At 27.5% G+C, this 27,126-nt stretch overlaps 1 long non-coding RNA gene and 3 other non-coding genes across 4 annotated transcripts; 3 read left to right on the top strand and 1 right to left on the bottom strand.

Moving 5' to 3' along the window:
• Positions 1–8,232: 8,232 nt before the first annotated feature.
• Positions 8,233–11,120, top strand: LOC145839578 (uncharacterized). Its single transcript, XR_014370074.1, has 2 exons — positions 8,233–8,561; positions 11,031–11,120. It is a non-coding gene; the product is annotated as an uncharacterized LOC145839578 (long non-coding RNA).
• Positions 11,121–15,689: 4,569 nt separating this feature from the next.
• On the top strand, positions 15,690–15,761 carry Trnac-gca (transfer RNA cysteine (anticodon GCA)). The gene has a single exon. It is a non-coding gene; the product is annotated as a tRNA-Cys (tRNA).
• A 729-nt stretch (positions 15,762–16,490) lies between these two features.
• On the top strand, positions 16,491–16,563 carry Trnak-cuu (transfer RNA lysine (anticodon CUU)). Its single transcript has one exon. It is a non-coding gene; the product is annotated as a tRNA-Lys (tRNA).
• Positions 16,564–17,190: 627 nt separating this feature from the next.
• Positions 17,191–17,261, bottom strand: Trnag-gcc (transfer RNA glycine (anticodon GCC)). The gene has a single exon. It is a non-coding gene; the product is annotated as a tRNA-Gly (tRNA).
• Positions 17,262–27,126: the final 9,865 nt, after the last annotated feature.

Genomic DNA, 27,126 nt, shown 5'->3' with positions numbered 1-27,126 from the left:
ATTAAATCATTAAAAGATGTTCATTGAAATTTAATTAGTTTAAATGATCTAGATTATGTTTATTAAAAAAAAATTAGCACCTTAATTAATATATATTTTGGAAACAATAAAATATGTAAAGAATACTATACAAGTTAGTATTCATAAATTGTTATAAGTACATAACTGTCGATGACATGTTAGTTTCCAACTTACCTTTTAATTGTCCCCAGTTCAGTTCATTCTTACCTCACGGCTTGCCAAAGTTTCCACCAGACGGTCCAGCTTGCCAGTAACTTCCAATTTGAATTGGCTGAGCGTTTCCTTGGGGACCGCTGCCAGCCTGCGCAACATTCAAAATCCCTTGTTGGTTGTTAGCTGCAACATTCTTCGGTGGATTGACCAAAATGGAAGGTCCAGCTTGGGAATAAATTCCAGCCTGACTATGCCACGCCGGAATTCCATTTTGAGCTGGCTGAGCACTGAAGTTTCCCGCTTGGTTGTTGCTTCCTGCTACATTTGGTGGGTTAACCAAAATGGCGGGTTGGAAATTCATCAGAGGCAAAGCTGTCTGCACATTGGATGGTCCTGATTGGTTGCTTTGAGCCATGTTTGCTGGACCTCCTGGCTGGAAGTTCATTGGAGGCAAGAAGGCCGGAGCGGGTTGCATATTGGGTGGTCCTTGTTGACCGGCCAATGTTGGTTGGAAATTTGTAGGAGGCATATTAGGTGGTCCTGCTTGGGGGTGGTTTCCTGTGATGTTTGCTGGACCGGCCAACGGTGGTTGCAACTTCATTAGAGGCAAGTGTTTTGGAATTGGCTGAGCTACTTGTTGGTAAGGTGCGTTGTTCAAAACTTGTTGAGCCATTGGTCGCTGGAATTGCTGCCCACCCATGCCAAATTGATAGATTGGCGGAATTGGTCCACCAAACTGCAAGTTCAAAGGTGCATTTAAGGGCAGAAGTGGCTGAAAGACCGGCGGCAGGGCTTGGTTTTGCACAACAGGAAGCATTTGACTGCCAAGGTTCCCAGGTGCTTTTACTGGCTGCTGTCTTGGCCTTGCACCTGTCTGATTCCTGCTGATCATGTCGGCGTACTGAATATTGAAATACGATCCATTGAGGAAGTGCGGTGAGCTCAGTACTGCTTTGTCGGCGTCACGTTGGTTAAAAAACCGATAAAAGCTAAATTTCTGAAGAACTTGGTAGTTCTTCTGAATTGGGCCAAACTTTCTTTGCAAGTAGTTCAGCATGGCTTTTATAGTCAAACCCATTGCAAAGTGACTTCGACCCACGCTAATAAAAACTTTTTTTCTAGGTACTGTGCTCATTTTACCTTAAGCTCTAAAAAAATTCAAAACTCAGTAGTTGTAGTTTTACATAAAACTTGAAATAGTTTGTATTAAATTAATGCTTATCATTTTTTTTACTTTAAACATTTACTATTATTTGAAACTTGAAGTATATACTATAACAGGGGTCGGCAAACTGCGGCCCGCAGGCCACATTAAAACTTTTATTTAACTAGTTTAATATACTACTATTTTTGAAAATACAAAAATAAAATTTTAGTGTTATATTTAAAGAATATTCTATCGCCTAATTTTTTTTGTTCAAAAATATTGTCTTTAAATATGTTTTTTAAAGCACATAAAAAAACGTTACTTTTTGACCTGCCAACTACTGTACTATAAGATGGTTTTATAAAACAAAAAAAATATGTTAAGGGCATAGGGAGGTAAGGTTTTAAATCACATTTTAAAAACTTTTTTTATTTTGTAGAGTTTCAGTTAAGCTTTTAAGTGCCTTTTTCAGCATTTTAATATTCAAATTAGTTTTTAAGATATAGCCACTTGATTCCGAGATTACAATAGAAACTTTAACTATAAATTTTTGAAACTTAATATGGAAAATCACTAAAAGTTTAGCTCCTTTATTTTCAAAGATAAGTTTCTCTAATGTTTCTTGTATCATTTTGTAAGAATTTTTTATTTTCTTAGTAATAAATCTTAAAAAATGTTTTTTTGGTCTTAGAATTATATTTTTTTCTTTAAAATTTTATAAGTATTGCAAGAAGCATTTCCTAATAAAAGAAGTTTGTCTCAAAAAACTTAATAGAAGATAGATTTTTATTGGTTTCTGTTATTATTTGTTAAAAACAATTGCTCAAAAGTTACAGAGGATATATTTTTTAGTGAACTAGTCATTTTTAAGCCTACCACTATGGCCTTAAACTATAAAGTGTTGGTGGCTATATTATATTTATGCTCAATTAAATAGAAAAAGTTATAATCAAGAACCACTTTATAAACTTTAAATGGTACAAGTGTATTTATACTGTTGAGCTACTTTATGATACCGTTAGTAACTTACCATTGAGCTACTAATAGTATCACTGTGAGCAGTAATTACAAAAATTTCATAAACGTTATTTTATTTTATTGTAAAACATCGAAAGAGTTATAACTTGCTTTTTAGTCTGTATTTTACCATTAGTTTCAGATATAATTAACATAAAAAAATTCAAACACTAGAGAGCTTTTATTTTTATCTTAGAAGTTTGTTTTAATGGAGAGTAAATAACAATATATCAAGTTAGTGTTTTTTTTACTTTTGTTAAAGTTTTAGGTTATTTTATGCAATAAAGTAATAATGTTATGTAAGTTTTTTGACGCATTTTTAAAATTTCAATTCAGTTCTTCTTTTTCTAAAGAAATTTAAAATTGTCAATGTGTTTGTTTTATCCACACTTTAAACTTAAAACTATTAAATTAAATAAGTGTATAGAATATATGTACTATCAATCAATGAAAAAAATTGGATTTTGAATAAATTACTTTATTACTTTGTATAAAAAGGCTATTTACCCTGTTAGGATATAATTATACAACATAATAGAAGTTAAAATATAAAAATACAGCTTTTTAGGTCTTAGTAGATATAATTGGTACACAAATGAATAAAATCAAGATTTATTAATATTTTCGTGCACACTACTATGCACACCTAAAACACTTTCTCAAAACATTGGTGCACACTAATTTAAAACGTGTAAATTCTACTCTACACACCACTGTTCACACTTTGAGAAACGTTAAAATGTTAAACTTTTAAAAAGAGATTTGATGTTTTGAATTTTTTATCTTTTTAATACTATAACCAAGTAGCCATTTATTTAGACTGCCCAAGTTAATTTGAAATTTTATAAGAAGTCAAATTAGTTTAAAATTAAAAAAAAACTTGACTATTTAAAATTGATTTAACTTTTTTAATTGATCGAGAGTTTTTAATAACTTTAAGGGCATAAGGGCGAGTGGTAAATCATATTTTTCCACAACTTGATTTCAGTTCAGTGTTTGTGGGCCACACTATAAAGAAAAAAATATTTTGCTGGTGGCATTTAAAGTTATTGTAGTCATCAAATGCACTAATTTAAATAAAATGTTTGATATAGTAATTACAATACTAGTCTTTAAGTTGAATACCTAATTGTTAATTTTTACAACAAAAACATAACTTTTCATTGTTTGAAAAAAGTATTTTTTTGACTTCAAATTTATACTTTGCAGGTGGCCTTGAAGCAGCAGTTTGTAGACACCCGTCATAATTGCTAATGTTTTAAGTGAGCTAGAAGTATGTTTTTAGAGCTTTTTGTTATTCAAACAAATTTTTGTAATATTGCCAGTTAAAGTTAAAGAGTACAGTTATTTTTGGGAGGAGAAAACATTTAATAAATAATAGTCACTTAAAACCTATATCATCTTGGTTATTGAAACAAATACCTCAAATTTTCATGAAGTTTTCCTAAAAATATTAAGAAAATTCAGTGACAAGGAATTTTTAAGTACAAGTATAATTTTTCCAAAAACCAACAAAAATTTTATATTTCTAAAATGTATATAGATTTGTTACTTTAATTTTATTGAGTTTTTGAATATTGTAAGGAAAAGTTCCTGGAAATTTAAGTTATTTATTTTTGACAAGGTAAAATTATTTTTTTTATTAATTCTTATTAATTCACTGTTTTACTTTCTCTCAAAAAAATGTTTTCTTTGACTTAAACCAGGTACATTAAAAAAATTGAATATTAAAAAGTTATAAACAGCAACTATATCTTAGTTAAAAGTTTACAAAATAAGATCAAGTTGTAAATAACTGATTTACCTCCCCCCTATGCCCTTAATTCACATGCAAACCAGCCATAAAAATGCTTGTTTTGATTTTTCTATTAAAAATTTGATTTCTTATTGCTATACTTACTTGTTTAACACAAAGTTTACCCTGTGCAAGAACAATGCATATTTTTGAATTCGAGTATTCATAGTCTATTTTGAAAATCCCCAAATTATCTTTATGAATTTAGTGTTTCTGTCATTATAAATGTAAATGAAATTACTAATATGGGACATGTTCGTTTCCAACCCTAATCTATTCCCACAAAAATTAAACTAATGTAAAAGTAACAATTAGGTTGGGTGGGAATTTATTTGGATAGAAATTGATTGGGTGGGAATTGTGCGATTGGGAATTGGTTGGAATATATATAAGTATTAATATGCTAATACATTATATAAACTAATAATAATTCTTACTTGCACACGATTCCTACCCTATTTATTTCCGTATAAATCAATATCCGCCCAAGTATTTTGCCACATGCAAATTTCCCACCCACACAACTCCCACAAATAAAACCCCTGTAGAAGTGGCATTTAACTTCGATGGGGATTGTGAGTATGTCACTTAAACACATAGTGGTTTTGAAATAAAAATACATGTGGAGTTTTTCCCTAAGAATATTTTGCTGAAAGTGTTTTGAAAGTTTAAACTATTTAAATGCCCTGATTCTGTTTTCAATTACCTTAGAAAACACAGAAAAAAATGTATTTTTAAAATCCTGAACCTCTTGAGTTATCTAAAGATTCTTGAAAAATTCTACTGTCTATTTTGAAAATAATTTGATATTAGCCATCATAAACCACTATTTTTTAATAACAATTAATTCAGAACTGCCAAATTATTTATTAGAGTTATAAAAATATTTTTGTTTGCTCATTTTTTAAACCTACTAAACTCTTGTTCAGAAGTGAAAATATCATAACTAAGTATTTAGAGTCCCACCTAGTTTTTTTAAAAGTTGCTTTTTATTTGTTAAGTGTTATCTACTGCTTTCAGTAACTTTAATTGCAGATATAGTTTTTTCAGAGTTTAGAATTTTTTTATTTTTAAATTCTAATATTTCATTTTTAATTAAGAAACATTTTCTGAAAATTTGAAAGTGTATCTCAAAAAATAAATACTAGATACATTTTTAGTAGTTTTCAAAAAATAAATTGACAATAGAAAAGATGTTATCAATAAATTTACATTTAGAGTTTTTTACAAAATTGACACAAGTTTGTTTTAGCTTTTTTGTTTTGTCTTTTATGAATTTTAATAATTGATATTCTGAATCTTCATATGAGAGCCAATGTTAGTTTTGGTAAAAAAATGTTGAACAATTTTGGCATAAACAATTGTATCAGTCTTTTAGTTAAAATTAAAGTTTACAAACAAAATAATTAAAAATAAAATGTGATTTATTTGATTTTTTTGTTAGTATTAATTTAGTTAGACTAACTGTCATATAGTCTGTTTGAACTAAAAAATATATCTACACCCAGCTTTTTAAAAAGTTTGTTAGTATGCAAAACATTTTTTGTGTGTAAAAATTTATACTTAGTTGAACTATACTAATACTATACTACCTAGAATCTTTTATTAAAATTAAAATCAAACAGTATATTAAGCTAGAAGCAGCATGTTTCCTGTTTATGTGGGTCGCTGTTTGACCTGGAATCTTGAAAAACCTATAACAACCTGGAATTTAAAAATAAAGGCAAAAACATGGTTGCCTCAGATCAAGCTGAGAAAAAAATTACTGACTTTTTACCAAAATTTTCCTGACTTTATAAATTAAACTCTTATTTAAACTTATTCTAAAATACAAAATCCAACCCTTGAAACTATATAAAATTTTCAATCTAATTTTAATACAGGTTAAAACAACAGTTTTTTTTTGCTGAATTCAATCATCAAACTTCCATTACATCACTTGAACCATCTGTGTATAATTGATGTATTTGCAATAAACAGCTCTATCAGCAAAATACTTATATTATTACTTTATAAACACAGCGTGTCCAGTATTATTCCAGCAAGATTTTTTGAAGTTTGGTTTAAGGCCAAAACTTATTATGTATGATAATTTTGTTCGAGCCATCTGGCATGACTGTGCTATTGCACTGTCAGGAAACTTTTTTTTTGTTCAGCTCTGCCAGTTTGTTACACGAACTGGCTGAGTAATTGTGCTTGACAGTGTGTAATGCCCATAAAATTTCAGCGGTTGTGGTTGAGACTTACTTACCAAACCTATTGATGGGCTTACACCACTGCTCTCACCACTTACCCCACTGGAGCTTGATCCAGCATTATAGAAAAATTATTTGATTAGTAAACTCCTGGCCTTTTATTTCTATTTCCAGCTTCATTCATATGTACAGTGAGTGCTTTTTTCCCATATTTGACAGTGATAGAGTACATGAACACCACTTCCATTTAAACTTTTGTGTATATATCACAGTTTCACTATGGAAGTGTCCTTGCTACAGATCATCAATACTAAAAAGCTTACAAAATCTGCTTGTTCAAGTAGGGTACTTGTTCAATATGTTGATAGAAAAATTTTACAGTTTCATAAAGGATGTTTTACAAATTTATACCAGATGAAGGCATTGGGAATAAATAATTTTGTAAAGTTCTAGGAAAATTTTTGAATTTTTTTCTGACTGAAAAATATTTACAATTAATTTTTACCATTTAAAAGCTTTGAAAAATAAATAAATTTGTAAATTTTAACTGACAAATCTTGCTTTTTTTAAATTTTATCAAGTTTCCTGACTTTTCTTGACTTTTTTCAAAACCCCCCATTTTTCCTGACTTATGTCATTTTTTAAATTTTTTTCTGACTTTTCCTGACCATGTGGCAATACCTGCAAAAATCTGAGAATTTAATTTTATTCTAAAACAATCAAGAAAACTTGTACTTTGAAATACCTGGAAGAATATCAGAAAACATAAAAGAAGTAAGTAAACAAGCAGTGGCTACCCTATGTATGGCTCATTTTGCATTGTAAAAATATTATTTGTAGAAGTTATTAAAATATAAATGGTATAAATTTTTAAGACGTAAAGTTAATATTAAAAAACATTTCATTGTAATCATATATTTTTATATGTCGCAAATGAATATCAGCACACAATAAAAAAATAATTAAAACTAATTAATAAACAAAACAGATTGAAGTTAGCAAGAACTTGAATATGCAACTGAGAAACAATTCTCACTTTTACTAATAAAACCACAATAGATATGCAGGCTATTTACCAACAGAATCACTAGTTGACCTTTAGAATAAAAGAAAAGTGAGTTTATTTGGTTTTTCAGAATAAGTATTTGTTGATTTGTTTTATTTTATGTAGAGTACATTTTATACAAAATTAGGTAGAGTAAAAATTTATATATCTCAACAAATTTTCATTGTTTTCGAATATTACATTATTTTTTTATTCAAACTGTTTAATATTTTGAATAGTTACGTTTTCATGAGTCACATAAAAATAATTATTATATAAGTATTTTTAATTGTTAGTAGAGTTTAAGTTTTTATAAGTTAATATTTTATCTCAAGATTAAAATATTTAATAAGAAGTTTTATGTTGTCTCAGCTAATCTACAAAACAGTTGATCATAAAAATCAGTTCTTTTTCTTTTAAACATTAGTTAATATTTTCTGTTATTTGTTATAATAAAAATTTATATAGTTTCTGCATTTAAGTGTTATTGTTGAACATAATAACAAATAGTTCTGAAATTCCAAGTTGTCTAAAAAACACACAGTTATTGTTTTCACTTTTGTATTTTATTTAAAGATAAAAACAAACTTTAAATTTTTATCAGAAAAGTTGTTTTAATCACTTTATGTGACTTAAGTAATTATTTAGTTATAACATTTGCTTTAAAAATCTATCATCCGTTTTTATATGTTAAATTTTAGTAAAAACTCAAAGATTAACTTAAAGTGTAAACCACATCATCTTAAATCTATGTAAATTATTTTATTTAAATATTTTGATTTTTTAAAAAATTACTAGTTTACTAAGTTTTTAGTTTAGCGCACAAGCTTATAAGTAAATTTTTTTTCAAGGCAAAAAAAACAAAAAGTGCTATAGTGAGTTCGGTCCAAAAGTGACGACTCGTTACGCCGTGCAAAAGTAACGACTCATTACGCCTCACAAAAGTAACGACTCGTGCAAAAGTGACAACTCGTTCAAAAGTGGTGATTTGTTCAAAAATGACGACTCATGCAGAAGTGACGCCGTGCAAAAACGACGACTGTGCAAAAAGGAAGGCTTGTGTAAAAGTGATGCCGAGAAAAAGTGATGACTCTGCAAAAGTGATGCCGTGGTGCCAAAATGGACGACTCGTACAAGAGGACGACTCATCAAATGTGTCTTTGTTCAAAATTGACTCTTTGTGCAAAAGTATGTATTTTTATGATTAAATGTGTTATATACTTAAATCTAAAATGTTTTTTAAAAGACTTTTTAAAGTATTTTACTAAAATAAAGACAATTAGACCGTGATAGTCATGGTTGCCAAAAAAAAAACTGAATCCTTAAAAAACCTGGAATTTGACAATTAAGCTAAAAAAACCTGAAAAAACCTAGAATTTTGAACAAAAATCACTTTAACTCACATTTAAACATCATTACATGTTAAGTAGTATAATTTTGATTTGCACAAAATATCTATTGTATAGATAAAAAAAATTTGTCATCATTAAAAACTTATAAAAAAAAAGCATTTAAAAAAGGTTTAAAATATCTTTTAAATTTTTTATACTATTTAACTCATTTTTTTAACTTAAACTAAATTTTAAATAGTGATGTACCAGACTCACTATCCGGGTCCGGATCCGACCGGATATTGCCATTTTTGTCTGATATCCGGATCTGGCCGGATTTTGATATGAAAAAAGATCCGGATCCGGTTCCAGCCGGATCCTAACAGAGATCCGGCCGATTCGGATCTAGTTAGTAAAAAAGAGCATACAAAAAAGTATTTTTTCGAAAACAAACCCTGTGTAAAACAAAAAGAGTCATTTTCGTCATTTAAAATTAAACTCCTATCGTGATTAGCTCATTTTGTACACGTAACTAATTTACACTTGTTTACATTTAAACTATGAAATAAACATTTCAGAAATTAAACTCTTTACCTATGTTATAAAATTAAAAACTTTACTACCAAATTGTCAACCTTATGGCTAGCTGTTCTACTGACTATTAGATTAAAGTAATTTTTTCAATTTTTAAAAACCTCATTCTGACTCAGGCTAGTTTTTTTTGACTTAAACAGTGACAACCCTGCTAGTTTGAAAATTTTTGGGAATTTTTGAAAATCTTAGGCTGCCTCAGGCTAGTTTAGTTTTTTTTAAAAACTCAGGCTATTTTTAAGATTTTTCGAAAAACTCAGGCTAGTTTTCTTTTAGATTTTGAATGAGTTTGAGATGATTCAGTGTAAAAAGTGTAAAAATAAAAAGTGTTCAATATTTTGAGATTTTCTAGTTAATTTTGTTCAAGAATTTGATTTCAGATTTTTAATTGGAAATATTACCTAAAATTGTCAACCTTGTAGCTAGCTGTTCTACTTATTATTAGATTAAAGTTTTTTTTTTTCAGTTTTTAAAAACCCTCTGACTCAGGCTAGTTTTTACTCACTTTACAGGGTTACCATATCCCTAGATTTCTCTAGATATCCCTAGATTTTTGCAATTATCCAAAAAAAACCCTAAATTTCCCTGAATAGAATTGAATAAATCATGAATTTCCCTAGATTTCTCTAGATTTTACTTTTTTTTTAGTGCTGGACCAATTTTTATTAAATATTTGTATATAATATAACATAATTGACATAATATGACTCACTATCCGGGTCCGAATCCGGCCGGATATTGCCATTTTTGTCTGATATCCGGATCTGGCCGGATTTTGATATGAAAAAAATATCCGGGTCAGGTTTCGGCCGGATCCTAATTAAAAAAAAAATCCGGATCCGGTTCCGGCCAGATTCTAATTTGAAAAAAAAAGTCCGGATCCGGGTCCGGCCGGATCCTAATTTGAAAAAGAAGTCCGGGTCTGGTACATCACTAATTTTAACTGAAAATAGACCGTAAACCGTCTAATTTTAAAAACCTGGAAGAAAATTTGAAAACCTAAAGAAAATTTGCCAAAAACTTTTGGCAACCATGAATAATTCACTTTTGCATGAAGTACGAATAGTCACTTTTGAGTTACGGTCAGGGTACGTTTAAAGCGACGCTGTATAAAAGTGAATGTTCTTGTGCAAAAATGACGACTCGTGCCAAAATAACGCCGACCCAATACAACAGCTTAAAAATTTTAATTTAACAAATACATAAAGCACTTGGTAATTAAAAAAAAAGTTGTAAGTCTAGCTATACTTTATTTAAAAAATCTCAAAATACTTGGTGTTGTTAGAGCTCGTGATATATGATTAGCTCTACATGTTATTTATATTTGATATCATAGCGTAAAACGTTAACTTACTATATTACGTATAATATTTCAAAATAACTTCAATTAAAAAAATAAAACCTTGCAGTAATTGAAAATTAAAGCGTTTCAGATAAACGATTTGCAGGTGATATAAGTTAATAACAAAACTACAGCTTCGCAGTTGCAACAACACCAGTGATTATCAGTTACATTAAACTTTATATTACTATAAAATTAACATTATTAAGATATTCAAATTTGTAAAACCTAACCTTTTAAAATGTTTAAATTTACAAGTATTACTTTAAATACTAAAAATTTAACAGTTCTGATTGTAATTGTCTTTTAAAGTTTACTCTTTTTTTTTCAAGAATACTTGATCTGTAACTAAAAACAAGTATATATTTTTTGTGAAAACATTAATTTTTGCAGGAATACAACCGCAACTAAGATGAAAAATATGATAAGGACGTTCAACACAACATATCTTCTTTTCTATCAAGAAACCTTTAAAATTGGTTTTAAAAATAAAAAGTTTTTTTATAACTATAACAGCTTGTTGTATTTTCGTTTTAAGTAGTTATTTTAAATAACAATACATTCTAATTTTGCGTACAATAAGTTTGAGTAATTTTGTTTACATTTTGTTTACATACTACACTTAGTTTGTAGAAGTCGACAATTTTAGCAATGGTTATAATTACTATAAAGTTTTTTAACTGTATTTTTCTCTAAATTTTTTAGACATGTCTAAACATTGTTTATCCTTTATATTCATATATTTATTCTTTGATAGTGTTGCTAAAGCTATGTTTTTTAAAATGTTATATATAAATTTTTAAGTCATTGCAAATTAGCTATATAGTTTTATTTCAGTTTTTAAAAAGTTTTTAAAAACAAACATTTATATAATTTTTTTTTTTTCTAATTCATTAAAAAATAAATCAAAAGTATTTTGGTTGTTGTCTAATAATTAATCTGTAATGATAAATTTGCAATTTTATTTTTACACAAGTAATTTGTATTATAAGTTTGAATAAGCTCTTTGTTCATATTTTTTTAAAGCTTTAATTAAATAAGCAAGTGTTTTTTATGTCTATATTTCATTATTCACTACGTTGAATTGGTAATTTGAAAGTTTTAAACATTTTTCAGCATTATAGCTTTTAATAATTTTTAACTATTACACTTACTATCTAAAAAAAATAGCTTAAGTGTATTGATTCTACCACTTTTTGTTATATATTAAAATAACTTTTAAATTTAACATAAAGTTTTTGCAATTGACAGTCTTTAAATATTTTTACAATTTATTTTTGAGGCTACGTTTACTCCAGTAACTAACACATTAATTCTGTAAATAAATTTTAAATATTTTTTGTTTTAAAGAGCAAACGAACACAATAGTTAATCACTTTATTTTATTAACTGCAATATTTGCTTAATTTTTTTTTGTTATTGTATCAAAGTTGATAACACATATCAGTATTACTTGTCTGTTTCATGTAGCAACAAAAATCTTTATCATTTAACTCTAATAGAATAAAGTCTTAAACAACAATTTTATTGCTTATAGATTTTTATTTTTGTTTTTTTAAAGTTAAAACTAGTACTTATTTTTTTTATATCCCATACTATTTCTTTAGTTATAATTTTAATTTAGTTATAATTTTTTGCTTCGAGTTGTTCAAATTTAATTTAAAGCTTTTAGAAGATATTATTTTTTTTTTATGTTTCTTATATCTGAAGTTTACTAGTTATCCTTACTAATTTACAAATACTTGAATTTTTTTGTTATAATGTTTATTTTTATATATTTTATAACCATATATAACTATAAACACAGATCCAAGCGACAATAAAATATCTTTGTTTAAGTTATTCTACAAAAAAAAAATTCAATCACTTTTGACTAGCGGTGTTTATTTAAAAAAAAAGCTTGTATTTTTAGATAACACTTTCTTATTCTGTGATCACAATTAATTTATTTTGAAACGTTATTAATAGTTTCTTATTTCCCTATCTTTAAAAAAATTCTTTAAACGTTTAATTATTTAAATTAGTTTTCATTTTTTGCATCTTTGTTTCGTTTTACAATTTATTGTAAAATAATTTGTGTTTTGTTTTAATGTTATTATTGTAGGACTTAAAAATGATTTTTTAGAATTTTTTTTTTATAAATTATTATAGAAAATTTAAAAACTACATATAGCACACTACAAGTATACTTCGTTGATATTGTATTTTCAATTATTGTTTAAATTTTTTAGCTTTTTCTCAAAATCTGTTGTAGATTTAACTACTTTTGAACAGTATTAACAACAACTATAAATTATTTTAAAACTTTCATAATTATTTAGTTTATAGTCAAAAAGATAAAGTTTACAAACTTTCAACTCTTTCGGGAATTTATGTTAATAACCCATATAATTAATCCTAATAAGTATTTTGTTTTCAAAATAATTTAATTATAGCTCTGTATTCTAATAAAAAACTACCTTTACAAGCCAACACTTTTAACTTATGTAAATACGAAACCACAAAAAAATTGATTATAAAACAGTTTTCGTAAGATATTGTAAATACTAGAAGAAAACTTTTTTATTTGACAATTTGGGTACACATTTTGGTGGTTAACTTAGTTGATATAAGATGTTAAGCTTATCAGGGTTGCCACATGGTCAGGAAAAATTAAAAAAAGACAAAAGTTAGGAAAAATGAGGGGTTTGAAAAAAAGTCAGAAAATTTGATAAAATTTAAAAAAAAGTCAGATTTTTTTAGTTTAAATTTACAAAATTCCTTATTTTCCGAAGCCTCCAAATGGTGAAAAAAAATTAAAATTCTTAAAGTCAGAAAAAAATTCTTTAGAATTTTACAAAATTATTTAATTTTCAATGCCTTTATCTGGTATAAATTAGTTAAATATCCTTTATAAAACTGCAAATTTTTCTATAAACATATTGAAAAAGTGCCCTACTTGAACAAGTAGATTTTGTAAGCTCTTTAATATAGATGATCTGTGGCAAGGACACTTCCATATAGAAAACTGTGATATATACACAAAAGTTTATGTAGCATAGTTTTGGAATCAAAGTGATTTTTGTTTAAGAAAATGATTGAGTTCTTTATAATTGAGCAGTTAGTTTATGATTTTATATAACAAACTGAAGTGTATACTTTACTTCTTTATAATTTTGTTAAAGCTGTTTAAATTTATAAATAAGTTACAAAGAGGTATATGCCAAGAGTAAGTTTACTTGTTATTTGTATTTTTTGTAGAATAACTTAAGTTTTTAAAATAAAAAAGAGTATATTTATCTGTTACAAATTTTATACTAAATGATAAGATAATGTTTTATACCACATATATATAATTTACTTTTTTATGTATTTTTACAGTTACTTGAGTATATTCTTTTTTAATTGATTTATTAGTTAAAGATTTTATACTAAATTGTGTGGGTAGTATTTTATTAAACTAAGTGAACAAATTATATAAGTAAAACTTATGCTAGAAAATGCCAAAATAATTGTTTCTTTTTTCAGAAAAGCTGTGTTTATAAGGTAAATTACAAGTATTTTGCTGATTATTGAACTATTTTTTGCAAAACGTCAATCATACACAGATGGTTCAAGTGATGTAATGGAAGTTTGATGATTGAATTCAGCAAAGAAAATGTTGTTTTAACCTGCATTAAAATTAGATTGAAAGTTTTATATAGTTTTAAGTTATTAAAAATATATAACAGAATGCTTTTCGTTTTCTTTAAATTTATTTAAGTACTTTCAAGTAGGACTCGTCAGAAATTGTTTCCTACTGGATTGGAATGAATACAAATTGAAATAAAATTATACTGCAGTTTAAAGTTTTAAGATATAAAATGACGTAATAATCAAATGTTAAAAATTAAAAAAGTGCTAATGCTAAACAAACTTGTTATACTAATAAAACTCGGTAGAATTAAAACAATCTAAATAAAAAAAGCGATAAAAATTTTCAAATTAAAACTATGCTTAAAAATAAAGTTTAACAAGAAGCTAATTACTTTAAAATTACTAATATAAGGATTTAAAAAGTCTAGTTTGGTAAACGAACTTTTTCTGCTTACATAAACTAGGCCTTAAGGATTGAATACATAAGGCTTCCAGAATATGCAATTGAAAAGAGTTCTCCGCTCTCACTAAGACTGAAAAATTGTCCTTTTTATAATTTTTTAGTCTTAGTGAGAGATTTATATTATTAAAAAACTAATAATTTTACTTAATTCTGGATGAAGATAAAGGTTTTTAAATAAACAGTTGTACAACTAATACCTGTAGCTTATCTAGTTAAAGTAAAACATTTCACGTAAACCTTATAACTTTATTTGCCTAAAATATTTTAAAGGTATATTGATATTAAGTATTGAAACTAATTTTTATTATTTTGTAGTTTTTGTTTAGACCTAGGTACTTTTATTATATACAAGCTAGAATGTAAGTATGTAAAGTTTTGTTAAAGGTAACTGGCAACTAGAAGGTTAAGCATAACATCAAAATTAAATTCCTATTTTAAATAAAAACTTAATGAAAAAAAATTAAAATTCAGAGCATATAAAACATTCGTTGTGTATATTGTCACATGCTTAAAAACTTTTTTTTATAAAAAAATATATATATAGGTTAAATGTTGTCTGTTTTTTTCACACTTTAGTTTGATTACCAAGATAATTTGTAAGGTATTCTAATGAAATTTTAATAAAAGTAACTTCTACACATATTGCAATTAAAACATATAAAATAATTTTTAGACCCTTTTTTAGTAAATTCCTAGTATTTTTTTAGTAAAATGATAGTTTTTCAACGACAATTTAAGAACTCTTTACAGTCACATTAAAACATAGATGCATAAAAATTACACACTAGTAACTGTGTAAAATTATGCTTTAATAAAAGGGTAATTAAACTTTGAGTATTATTAGTTTGATACATCTTATGAAATAGTAGATTGAACTTTTAAATCAAATTAATAGCTCATTCAAACGCACTTGTATCGTGCTTTAGACTGTTTACGTCAAATATATAAACACCAAAGCACTTCATTGAACGTACGGGGATATAGCTCAGTGGTAGAGCAATCGACTGCAGATCGATAGGTCCTTGGTTCAAATCCGAGTGTCCCCTTCATTTTTACTTTTTTTTTGAAATCAAGGTCTTTTGAGTTTAAACTAATTAGGTTAACCTAAACAGATATCCTTTAAAAATTTATGTCTTTAAACTAATTTTTAAGCTCAAAATCATAACAAAGTGACTGTTTTATTATTATAATCATAGGTTAACAACTTTGCAACTGTTCCATTCTTAATTTACTTTAGAGTCAGTTTCTAGCACCAGTATAGTATTTATCTACGATGCTCAACAATGTATCCTTCTTGGTGACATAACATGGTAAAAAAGTCTTAAACTTGTTTGAAACTGTGCATTACAAGAACTAATTTCTTTAAAACAAATTCTTTTCAGAAGCAAACGTAACAAAACTTTAGATTTGTTATAAAATTCTGGATTTGAAAATATGATGAAAATTAATTTCAGTTTATAAAGTAGTCCACTAAGCCGTCTGTATTGATAAATAGTTTATTGAACGACAAAAAAAGGTGCTCAAAAACAAATTGGTCTAAGGACCTAGTGTACAATAAAACTTTTATTTGATGCTAGCATATGAGCCTTATTGAAAGTAATGTGCAAGACTTATTCAATTAGCTTATAATTTTATAGTCCTTCTGTATTTTGTTTCTTGATCTGCTTGATATAAAGTAGACAAAGTTGATGACACCAACTGGTTATGCCCAATTATGACGTACTAAGTGGAGTACGTAAGCAAATTTAAACTGCATAAGCCCAATTTATACAAGCGCCCGGCTAGCTCAGTCGGTAGAGCGTTGGACTCTTAATCCAACGGTCGTGGGTTCGAGCCCCACGTTGGGCGTGCTTTTTGCTCAATAATTTAACAAGCAAATTGGGTAAGTTATAAGTTCACTTTATATCAAATACTTATTCTAACTACTAGTGTTACAACTTAGTTGTGCAAATTAGTATGAGATAATTAGAAATAGCTAACAAATTATAAAACATTGAGATGAAGTAACTTTATACTTCTTTTTGATTGCTCTTTAAACGTCCTATACACACTTTGAGAAACATTTGGTTAAGAAATCACGTTTTCATCATCAAAACAGAATTTTTTACCTAGGTTTACTTATTGTTTACTGCAAATCAATTATTCAGTCAATTAAGTAGTTGAAACTAAATATTTTGCATTAAAACCAACAAACCAAAGTATAAATTGTGGCTTTAAATTTTATAATCTTTTCAGAACTAATTACTTATAAATCTGTAATTTAATTGACTATTCTGTTAACATATTAGTTTTAATGAGTTTTTATCAAGTGTAAGATAGATAGACAACTGACGTAAAAAAATACTAGTAAACTTTAATTTAACAGAAAGTTTTGAAAATTTATCTTTTACCTTCAAAATACTTTATCGTATAATAATATATAAGCAAAAAACGCAGACAAAGTTAATGTTTCTTAAATTACAACCAATAAAACTATACATTGTCCGGGAATCGAACCCGGGCCTCCCACGTGGCAGGCGAGAATTCTACCACTGAACCAACAATGCTTGCGTTAAGAACGAAGTTTTACCGTTAATAAACCAAACGCAACTTAATTATCTCGTGTTCTGTGCAGCATAACTTACCAATTCGTTGTCAAACTCACATAATAGATTAACTTTATTTTTCTCTTACTTTTTCAGAACTTCTTCACTTTTAGTTTTTTTATTTACTCTTACTTTATTTTACTCCATACAATTTCACGACTTTATTATAATTTCATAAGTTATCCAGGTAACTTTCGCTTGGTTATCCAGGTAACTCAGTTTCGAAAGTTATAACAATATCTAGAAGTTTGACAGCTTTAAAAATGATTGGCCCTCAGAAGTGTCCAGTATACTTAAAATTCCTTACCTTGGAAATATTTCTGAGAGGTTTTCTAAGAAAATTCCAGAGGAAATAAGCCAAGTTTTCAGCTCTGTTCATTTAAGAACAGTTTTGTATACTGATCGACCTCTAAATGGAATTTACAAAGATGTTTCTCCCACCCATGAAAAAAGTAACATCATCTATAAATTTAGTTGTCACTGTGGTAGTGACTACGTGGGAAAAACATCTCAAAGGTTTCATGTAAGAATCGATCAACATGTTCCGAAAGTCTTGAAAAAGTGGTTTGATGGCCGTTCTGAGAAACCAACTAAAAAATACTTCTCGGCGATTGGGCAACATTTGTTTGACAATCCTGAGTGGGTTAAAAATTATAAAAAGGACAATTTTTCAGTCTTAGTGAGAGCGGAGAACTCTTTTCAATTGCATATTCTGGAAGCCTTATGTATTCAATCCTTAAGGCCTAGTTTATGTAAGCAGAAAAAGTTCGTTTACCAAACTAGACTTTTTAAATCCTTATATTAGTAATTTTAAAGTAATTAGCTTCTTGTTAAACTTTATTTTTAAGCATAGTTTTAATTTAAAATTTTTTATCGCTTTTTTTTATTTAGATTGTTTTAATTCTACCGAGTTTTATTAGTATACCAAATTTGTTTAGCATTAGCACTTTTTTAATTTTTAACATTTGATTATTACGTCATTTTATATCTTAAAACTTTAAACTGCAGTATAACTTTATTTCAATTTGTATTCATTCCAATCCAGTAAGAAACAATTTCTGACGAGTCCTACTTGAAAGTACTTAAATAAATTTAAAGAAAATGAAAAGCATTCTGTTATATATTTTTAGTAAGTTATGCACCGGAAAAAAGCTGTTCAAATAGTTTTAAGTGTAAGATTATGTATTTTAGAATTGGTTCAAATTAAGAGTTTGATTTAGAAAAGTCAGGAAATTTTTCTCAGCTTGATCTGTGGAAACCATGACTTATTCAGAAAGTTTATACTGTTCAGTTTTAAATTTTAAGCATAACTCACTCTAAACTTGACATTTTTCAACACTCACAATATAAATTAGGATCACAAAATAATTTATTTACCATTAGTGATCTACTAAGTCCAAAAATTCTGGATTCGGCCAAATCCGAGTCTTTATTTAAAATTAGGATTCGGCCAAAACCGAATCTTATTTTGAAATTAGGATTCGGCCGAATCCGAATCTCAATTTTGAAATTTGGATCCGGCTGAATCCGAATATTTTAGTAATTGGAATCCGAAAGATTTAATCTGCTTGTTATTTGAATAGAATATAAGTTAACAAATAATAATTACATATATATTATTACTTATTTCGTAAAAAAAAGTTTGAACAATATTTTCAACGTGTTAGTAAAAATTTAAATATCTTTTTAGATTAGTTTATTTAAAAAGCAAAATAAAAAAAACGAGTGTCTTGCTGAATAAGAAATTAAGCTACATACACAAAACTTAGTTTTAACATTTGATGGCCATGCAAGCAACATTAACAATAAAGTTATACTTTTGTTATGCAAAGTAGACAAATTATAGACTTTAATAAATGCTTAAAGCAGAAAACAAATCACAAAAAAAGTTAAAATAGTTTACATTTAACTTAAGAATTAGTTCTTAATGTGACCATAAACGAATTAGAGTATAAACTTTTTAAAGTGTTCATATTTATAAAACAAAGTGCAATTGAAAAAAAATACCAACCGTAATAAAATGAATAGGTATTACAATTGAAATAAAAAAGTTTTAAATCCACTTAGGATTACAATTTAACCATTACAAGAAAAGAAATATGAATTAACCTTAGTAACTGTTTAACAGTATAAAACGAACTACAATTGCAAAAGATGTCTCTCTTATACTACCAAAGACTGTTTTTTTAATCAAGTTGTGGTAGAGAAATAAAAGTTTTTCGCCGGTCTTTGGAAGCAATCGATTGCGCTTTTGCACATACAAATTCTCAGCTTCAAAAAAAAACATTTTTAGAATACACAGAAGATGATAGTGCAGCAAGATATTTCCTTGCAAAACTGGTAAGATGTAGGTATTTTGTCTTTTTCAAGTTTCACCAGTTTAAGACTTCACCCTTCAGTTTCTGCATTCAAATTTTCTGTAGCATAAAAGCCCTTTATTACTTTTTCATTTTATCTTACAATAGGTTCCTGTTTCCCGTCCTCCTGTGTAGCTGTGTTTGATTCTATTTTAAACAAGGAATAATAAGTTGAAAACTTCTTCAGATCAAAATTTACAGAGTGTTGTGGTTTTGGTTTCTGTGGTGGCAATACAGTAGAATCACCATCTTGATTAGCATCGAAACAGATATGCTTTTCAACTTTAAATCTTAGCTTTTCTAAAACTAAAAAATAACCTGCGTTTTCTTGAGTACTCTAAGTGTTTGGTAACCCTTGATTGCTATAATTAATAAAAGCTAACAAAAAAAGTTATCTAAAATTACAGTAGACTACCGCTTAAGTACGCAAATTGAACCCGACCAAAAAGTGCGTACTTAGCACGGGTAGTGCGTACTTTTTGACGACATAGTATAATATGAAATTTAGTTGTTTATTTTCTTTCTTACAACTAGCCACCAAATAGTTAAGCCAAACAAACAAGTCCTTTTATTTTATATAACATTTAATACATAATTCTATTTTGCAAAATTCTTTGATAGATTTTAAAATGAATTATTTTTTCTTTAAAAAGTTTCTATACAATTAATACATGCATTTTATATAGAAAGTCAATGTCAGTCAATGATATAAAAAAGACTATTAAGCCATATTTTCCATATTTTGTTTTGTTAGAGGGAAAGTAACAAACTACATTGTGTTTACCAAACATTTTCAAAACATCAATGTGTGTACATTTGAATTAAATTATGACTTAACTATGTTGTATTAGTAGGTTTTTTTAACTTTGTCATCTAGATTAATTTGTTTTATATCTTTGCAGCTAAAATATCATTATTCTTTCCATTTTTCTGCAGCCACTACATAAGTATTTAGTTTATTAACATTTAATAACAGGACTGTAACATTCTCAGGGCACTTAGACTACTCAGGATTACTCACCCTAGTTTAAAAGTTGTGAAAGTCTCAGACTTACTCAGCAGGTTGGCCATTTTTGTCTTTCTGAATAAGTGCGTACTTAAGGCGGGGTGCGTACCAAAAAAAGTGCGTACTTAAGCGGTAGTATACTGTATATGGTTTTTTGTAAACTAAATTTCCGCACTAAAAACAGTATAAAATTAGCCAAATCGTTTATTTAAAGCTGTTGTCTTTAAAGATATATTACAAATAAAGGTCTCCAGTCTCCACTTATTGCTAAAGACAGGGTTGCCAAATTTTTTTGGCAAATTTTCTCCAGGTTTTTGAAAGTACACATTTTTGGGTCTTTTTTTAGTTAAAAGTTTAGTTCAAGGTTAAAAACTGTGTTAAATTGTAAAAAAACATTGAAAAGATACTCTAAAGCTACTTCAAATGTGTTTTTCAATAAAAAATTGTCATGATGACAAAAATATTTATCTACATTAAAGATTTTTTGAGTCAAATCAAAATTTCACTACTTCACATGTAAGATTTGTTTAAAATTCAATGTTTATTAGTGATTTTTGTTCAAAATTCCAGGTTTATCCAGTTTTTTTTTTTCAAAATTTATCAAATTTAGTCGGTTCAAAGAGTTTCTAAATGATAGAACTCAAAAAGTAATAATTAACAGCACATTTTCATAAACTTAACCTATTTTTAGTGGAGTCCCTCGAGGAGGGGTTATTGGCCCACTACTTGTTATTTACATAAAGATAAAGCTTCAGAAGTTGATGTTAGCAGCAACATTAACCTCTTCGCAGATGATACAAACATTTTTAGCACAACTTTACAGAATACCTTAGACAAAATTTAAAATTGGCTTTATGAAAGAAAACGTAATTTAAACCCTATTAAGTATCAACTTCTAAAAATTCAAAAAACACTACTATCTGTACTTTTAACTTTAAAATTATTAATACAAATTTATTTTCAACTAAAGTGTTTAAAGATCTCGGAACTTTTGTTGCTGAAAATCTAAAATGAAACCACCATATTAATCACCTTTACCGAACTGCATCAACTACATCTTTTCAAGTTTTAAAGAGCTTTAAATCTACAGATATAAACATTCTTAAAAAGTAGTTTCTCACATACACTCTTCCTAAGTTGGAATATTACACACCAATCTGGTCTCCATATTTAAAAAAAGATGTTAATCATGTAGAATCTATTCAAAGAAAATATACCAGAATAATCTTCAACCGCTGCAACATCTCTTATACGTTTTACCTTGATAGATTAACAAAACTTAAAATAAAATCTTTTGAATATAGGAGACTTGAGTTTGACCTTATTAATTTTTTCAAACTAGTTAACGGTGAAACTACAATTAATATACTATCAACTTTTGAAACTTATAGAACTAATTACTTACTGAGAGGAAATAGCAAAGTATTTACATGCAGACATCATTTTAAAAATGAGGTTTGGCAAAACTCTTTTTTATCGGTCAGTTCAAACATGGAATAAACTTCCCAATGAATCCCCTTCTTGCAAAAATGTTAAAGAATTTCGATCGAAGTTAAAAAAGTTTGATTTAAATAAAATGTTTATTAGTAAAATTAGTAATTAATTTATTTATCAACAGTTGATTTAATTTTGAGCTTTAACTTTATCCATAGCTTATTTTTTTAAGCAGCGCATTGCCTCTTTTAATCATTAATGATGAGTCTTTTTTAATATGTTGAATAATTATTTATCTGGCCACTCATTTTTAATGTGCTTGAGGCTTTAGGTTTTTATTTTTTGTTTTTTTATTAGTCAATGCATTTAGATTTTTCATGATTTATCGTTTTACATCAAAGCGTTAATAAGTATAAGTTTGTGGTTAAAACATTTTGTTATTTATGTTAGTATATAATGGTTTATATATACCATACTGAAGTATGTTTTTCAATTTTGTTTGAAAAATTAACTTTTTGTCTTATTTTTTATTTATTTTTATTTCGTTATGTGTCTTTCTGTTTAAGTGGTCTGGGTTTTGATTCCTAGGTCCAGCATGTGGACAATATATTTGCAATAATAGTAATAATAAATTCCAGACTTTTCCAGATTTTTTGGTCTAAATCGTCAAATTCCAGAGTTCCAGGTTTTTTTGCAACCCTGTAAAGAGAATGATATAACTTTGAGTATTTTAAGATTTCGTTTTCATAACAATCTTTCACTTCAAAAAATAGAACATCAAATAAAATATTAATTTATTAAAAATTTGTGAGCTATGGATGTTGATTAGCCAATATCCAATGTCTCAGTTGGGTCTAGTTCACTGTCTGTAGTGAGATTGTCAAACTGACCTTTTTGTACATAATTTTCTTGCAGACGGGGTAACTTTCTAGAAAGTTTGTGCATAGGACCCTCTGCGGGCAGCTTGGTATTTGTATTTCTTAAATTTGACATATAAAAAAAAAGCTTTTATACTAATCTATTAATATGTATCAGTGAATTTTATCTATCAATACTAAAGACTGTTCTAGACTACTCTATATAAATTAGGCAAGATAGTTTGGGTGATGTACCAATTATGCAAAAGAATCACACAAAAAAATTACGAAATTTCTTACTCAATATATATAAGCTGCTTTTAAAACATTTTTAAATCACTAGGCAAATTTTTTTGAAGAAATGTTTCATCATTGATTTAAGCCTTATTTCTCATGACTGCAGCAAGCTCTAAATATACGTAGTTTAAAAATAATGCAAGCAGTTACAGCAGATCATTACAAGTTAATTAAGATTGTATTGTTAACAAAATTTTTTCTATAGAACGTTGTTTTTAAAATGAAATATTAAAATGGTGGAAGTTGTAACATTTATGTCATAAGTTAAAGTTATTAATTAAATAAATAACAAAGTGTTTACAAAAAGTATACAGCTAAAAGTATGCAAGCATCTGCTTTAATGTTACATATTAAAGTTGCGTTTTTTTCTTCGTTTAAATAATCCAGCAGTTCATTACAACGAGCAAACATAAAAAACTAATTTATTATGGATAAATAAGTGCGGTTATCCAAAAAGCTGAGATTAAATGCCTTAAGTATGTATTTAATTTTATTTGAGAATATAAGAAAAATAAAATATTATAGTTTTTAAACTGAGTGCAAAATTATAAATCAAAACTGATAAGGCTTTTGTAAGTGTGACAAACCATTTTTTTATCCACTCAAACGTGAACTTATTACAGGTTTTACATTTCATTTAACTTTTGACAAACAGTTAAGTAAAATTCAAAAAGTTTAAAGTGGTCTACCGAATCCAAAATTTCGGATTCGAAAAGAGTCCTAATCTTGGATTCGGTAGATCACTATTTATCATGCTTAGTTTCCATTTATCTAAATTAAATTTGTTTTATTATTTTAAGTAAGTTTAACCTTCAAAAATTTGCACAATTGTTGTAGTTTTTACTTTTTTTTTAGGACTTAGAACTCAAATTTAATTTAAGTCTAAAAAACCTTTTACGTAGTAACAATAGTATAATTAATTTTGTAATAAAAAAAAGTATTTAATGAGCATCTAGTTTAATGAGTGTTACAATTAGTTATTCATCAATAACTTAATTCAAACAGGAAATCATTTAAAAGATTGCTATGTTTTGAACATTAACTACATACCACTTTTATTAGGATCACAAAGCTTGTGGTCTGATGATTTAAGTGGTGTGATTAAAATTTTAATTTTAATTTGAGCTTGTTTCATCAAATAAGTAAGTCTAGGCTTTGGCCTGGTAGACTTTAACCAATGTTTTACTTAGTCCCAAAAACGTTAAGACATGTATGATTAAAGATTTTTGTTAAAGCTTTCTTGTAAACAACCTTTAACATCAAAGTTATACTAGCTATGATAAAATATAAAGCTTTGCATAATAATTAAGGGAGATAAATTTTAAATTAATTACAACTTTTGTAATAACTTTTTGTTGTTGAAATGATTTTGTTGTAGTAAGTATAAAACATATTCATACTACCTATATCTAATAACCAGTAAGAACTTTCTAAATTTTGCAAGTTGACATCTAGCTGTTGTTTATTTAACTTGATATTTAAATTCAAAAACATGTATTGTTCTAAACTGTTTGTAGTTTTGAATATATTTGAAAAACTACAAAAGTTTCAATTTACCTAATTTTATTTCAATAATGTTTTAGCTCCGAAGCAATCATTAAAAAAAATACTAGACTTAAGCAATAACAGTAAAAAGTGACTCACATAACAAGTATTTTGATAAACGAAACAAAATTTTATTGGTCGTAATTTATTACTAGTAATAAAAGAATTACTAACTGAAAAGCAATTTTTTCTTGAAAAATCCTAACAATATACTTAATAAAACAAATTAGACGACTGAATGAAGACAATGAAAATAGAGAAAAATATTTTCAAAAATAACTAACGACGGTGGTACTAGAAAAAAATAACATTGCTTAAATTATAACTAGAAAAAATTAAAGCAAGTACTTTATATTTATATCTGCATTTAGCAAATTTCACACAGCCCGTAGCACTTGTACTTTCTACCTCTCGGATACTCCCACAAATTCAACAAGCAATGAGCGTCGTTCATAATAACATCATCGTTATACAGCAGCAAATGAGCGCAGTTCTCGTAAGTACCACCGTTCGGTAGCCACGAGAGCCAGTTCAGAAAGTTTCCCTCGTTTCCATTTAATCTCTCCCCACTCAAAAGTCTCCAGTCTCCTTCGTGGTTTGTGTCGGTGTACCCTATCCAAACTGCGTTCTTGTCAAGGCCCATCGTGGATGTTACAAACTCCTTGATCTTTCTGTTGGAATAAGTTTGAATTAAATCGGAGAAAAATTGCACTGTTAACAGCTGTTTAGTTTAGATAGTTTTGAATTTAAAACACATTTGAGAAATTGACCAAAAATTTACAAAACATGCTTTTTTTTATACACAAACGAAAGGAAAGTTTCTGCGAATGCCAAATTTAATTATTTACTTTGAATAATTTAATTACATTACACCTCTTGTTACACCAAAAAACTTTTTTTTGAGCTTTATAATTCAAACTTTAGAATCACAAAAAAGAAAAAATAATCTAACGCATGGTAAGCAGAACCGCTTGGTTTCAGGTTCTTGTGCACGAGGTCGCCATTGTACGATCTGCATTCAGATCTGGCTTGATTAAAGTTGGCCTGCTTGGTAAATTTGTAAAAACAACTCCCTATAGCAGCCCCTTTATTCAAATTGTTGATGATCGTGGTCACGTCTGTAGAATTTCGGTTTGTAGTTGAGGTTAATTTTAGTTCTCTTATGTTTTACTACGCAAGTTTTTACGCCTTAAATACTAAAAGCTTAGAATCTTATACTATGTTGTTTGGCTTTATAAAGTTTAAAAAAAAATTCTGCTTTACCCCTGTATTTGTTATTGTTATAGTTTATTGTGCAACGTTGATCAAGGCTTAAAAAGACCTGAACCGCTAAGAGCACAATAAGACAAAAGGCATCAGTTTAAAACTTATATATATATACAATTAAATTCAGAAGAGACTAAGCATTTTTTTATATACACAACACAGTATTTCAGCACATGTCTTTTAGTGACAAATTTAGTTGAGGCTAAAGTATTTGATATACAACTTTTTTTCATTCGAACTACATAACTTGTTAAAGACTTTTGAAAATTTGTTTTTACGCCAACCTTGATTTTTCCGCTTCAATTTTTCTACTTCCTGTTTCAATTCCAACACCTCAGTGACGTCACAGTCGCTTCCGTTTTTACCGGGAATTCCCCGATGACCTGCTTCACCCTTGTCACCTTGAGAATTTTTATATCAAATTTATAATACATTTTTTAGGTGCTAACTTTTCTATTTGTTGTTTTTCCCAATATCTACTTTTTTTAAAAAAATGTTTAAAATGTTATTGAGTATTGTTATTTTTTAAAGATCTTTTGCTGTAAAAAAACACTGGTATTACTTTCTAAAAATTCGAAATTAACTTTGTGTGTAAAAAAAATATTTTTTGTGCATTTCAAAAGACTTCATACCTTATAGACGTATAGAAATAAACAAGAAAAAAATATTAATTTTAAACAAGTATACACTGTGCAAACAATAAAAAGAATGTTTTCAGTGTAAAAATAAATTAACTAAAAAGAACATTTCTGTTGCATAACTATCAACTTATACATTTTATTATTATTTCAAAAACTACCTTTAGGCCCCTTTTTTCCTATAGTTATCTTGGAAATAGGGGTATTTTCGATAATGTTTTCTTCACAGGTCCTACTAGTTGTAGTTGTAGTGTGGCATTCTTGAGCATTGACAAAAAATAACTGACTTAAGCAAACAGCAAAACAAATTAAAGTAACAAATTTCATTACAAAACTTTGTTAATATATTTTTAAAGTATTATTTCTAAACCTAAAAAAATTGTTTTTTTTTTCTTGTGAGTCGAAGGTTAGGTCAGTTTCAATAAA

The sequence above is a fragment of the Thalia democratica genome, chromosome 6 (assembly GCF_965202585.1).
Source record: "Thalia democratica chromosome 6, ktThaDemo2.hap1.1, whole genome shotgun sequence".
In the NCBI taxonomy this organism is placed as follows: Eukaryota; Metazoa; Chordata; class Thaliacea; order Salpida; family Salpidae; genus Thalia; species Thalia democratica.
This window is presented reverse-complemented; position numbering and strand designations above follow the sequence as displayed.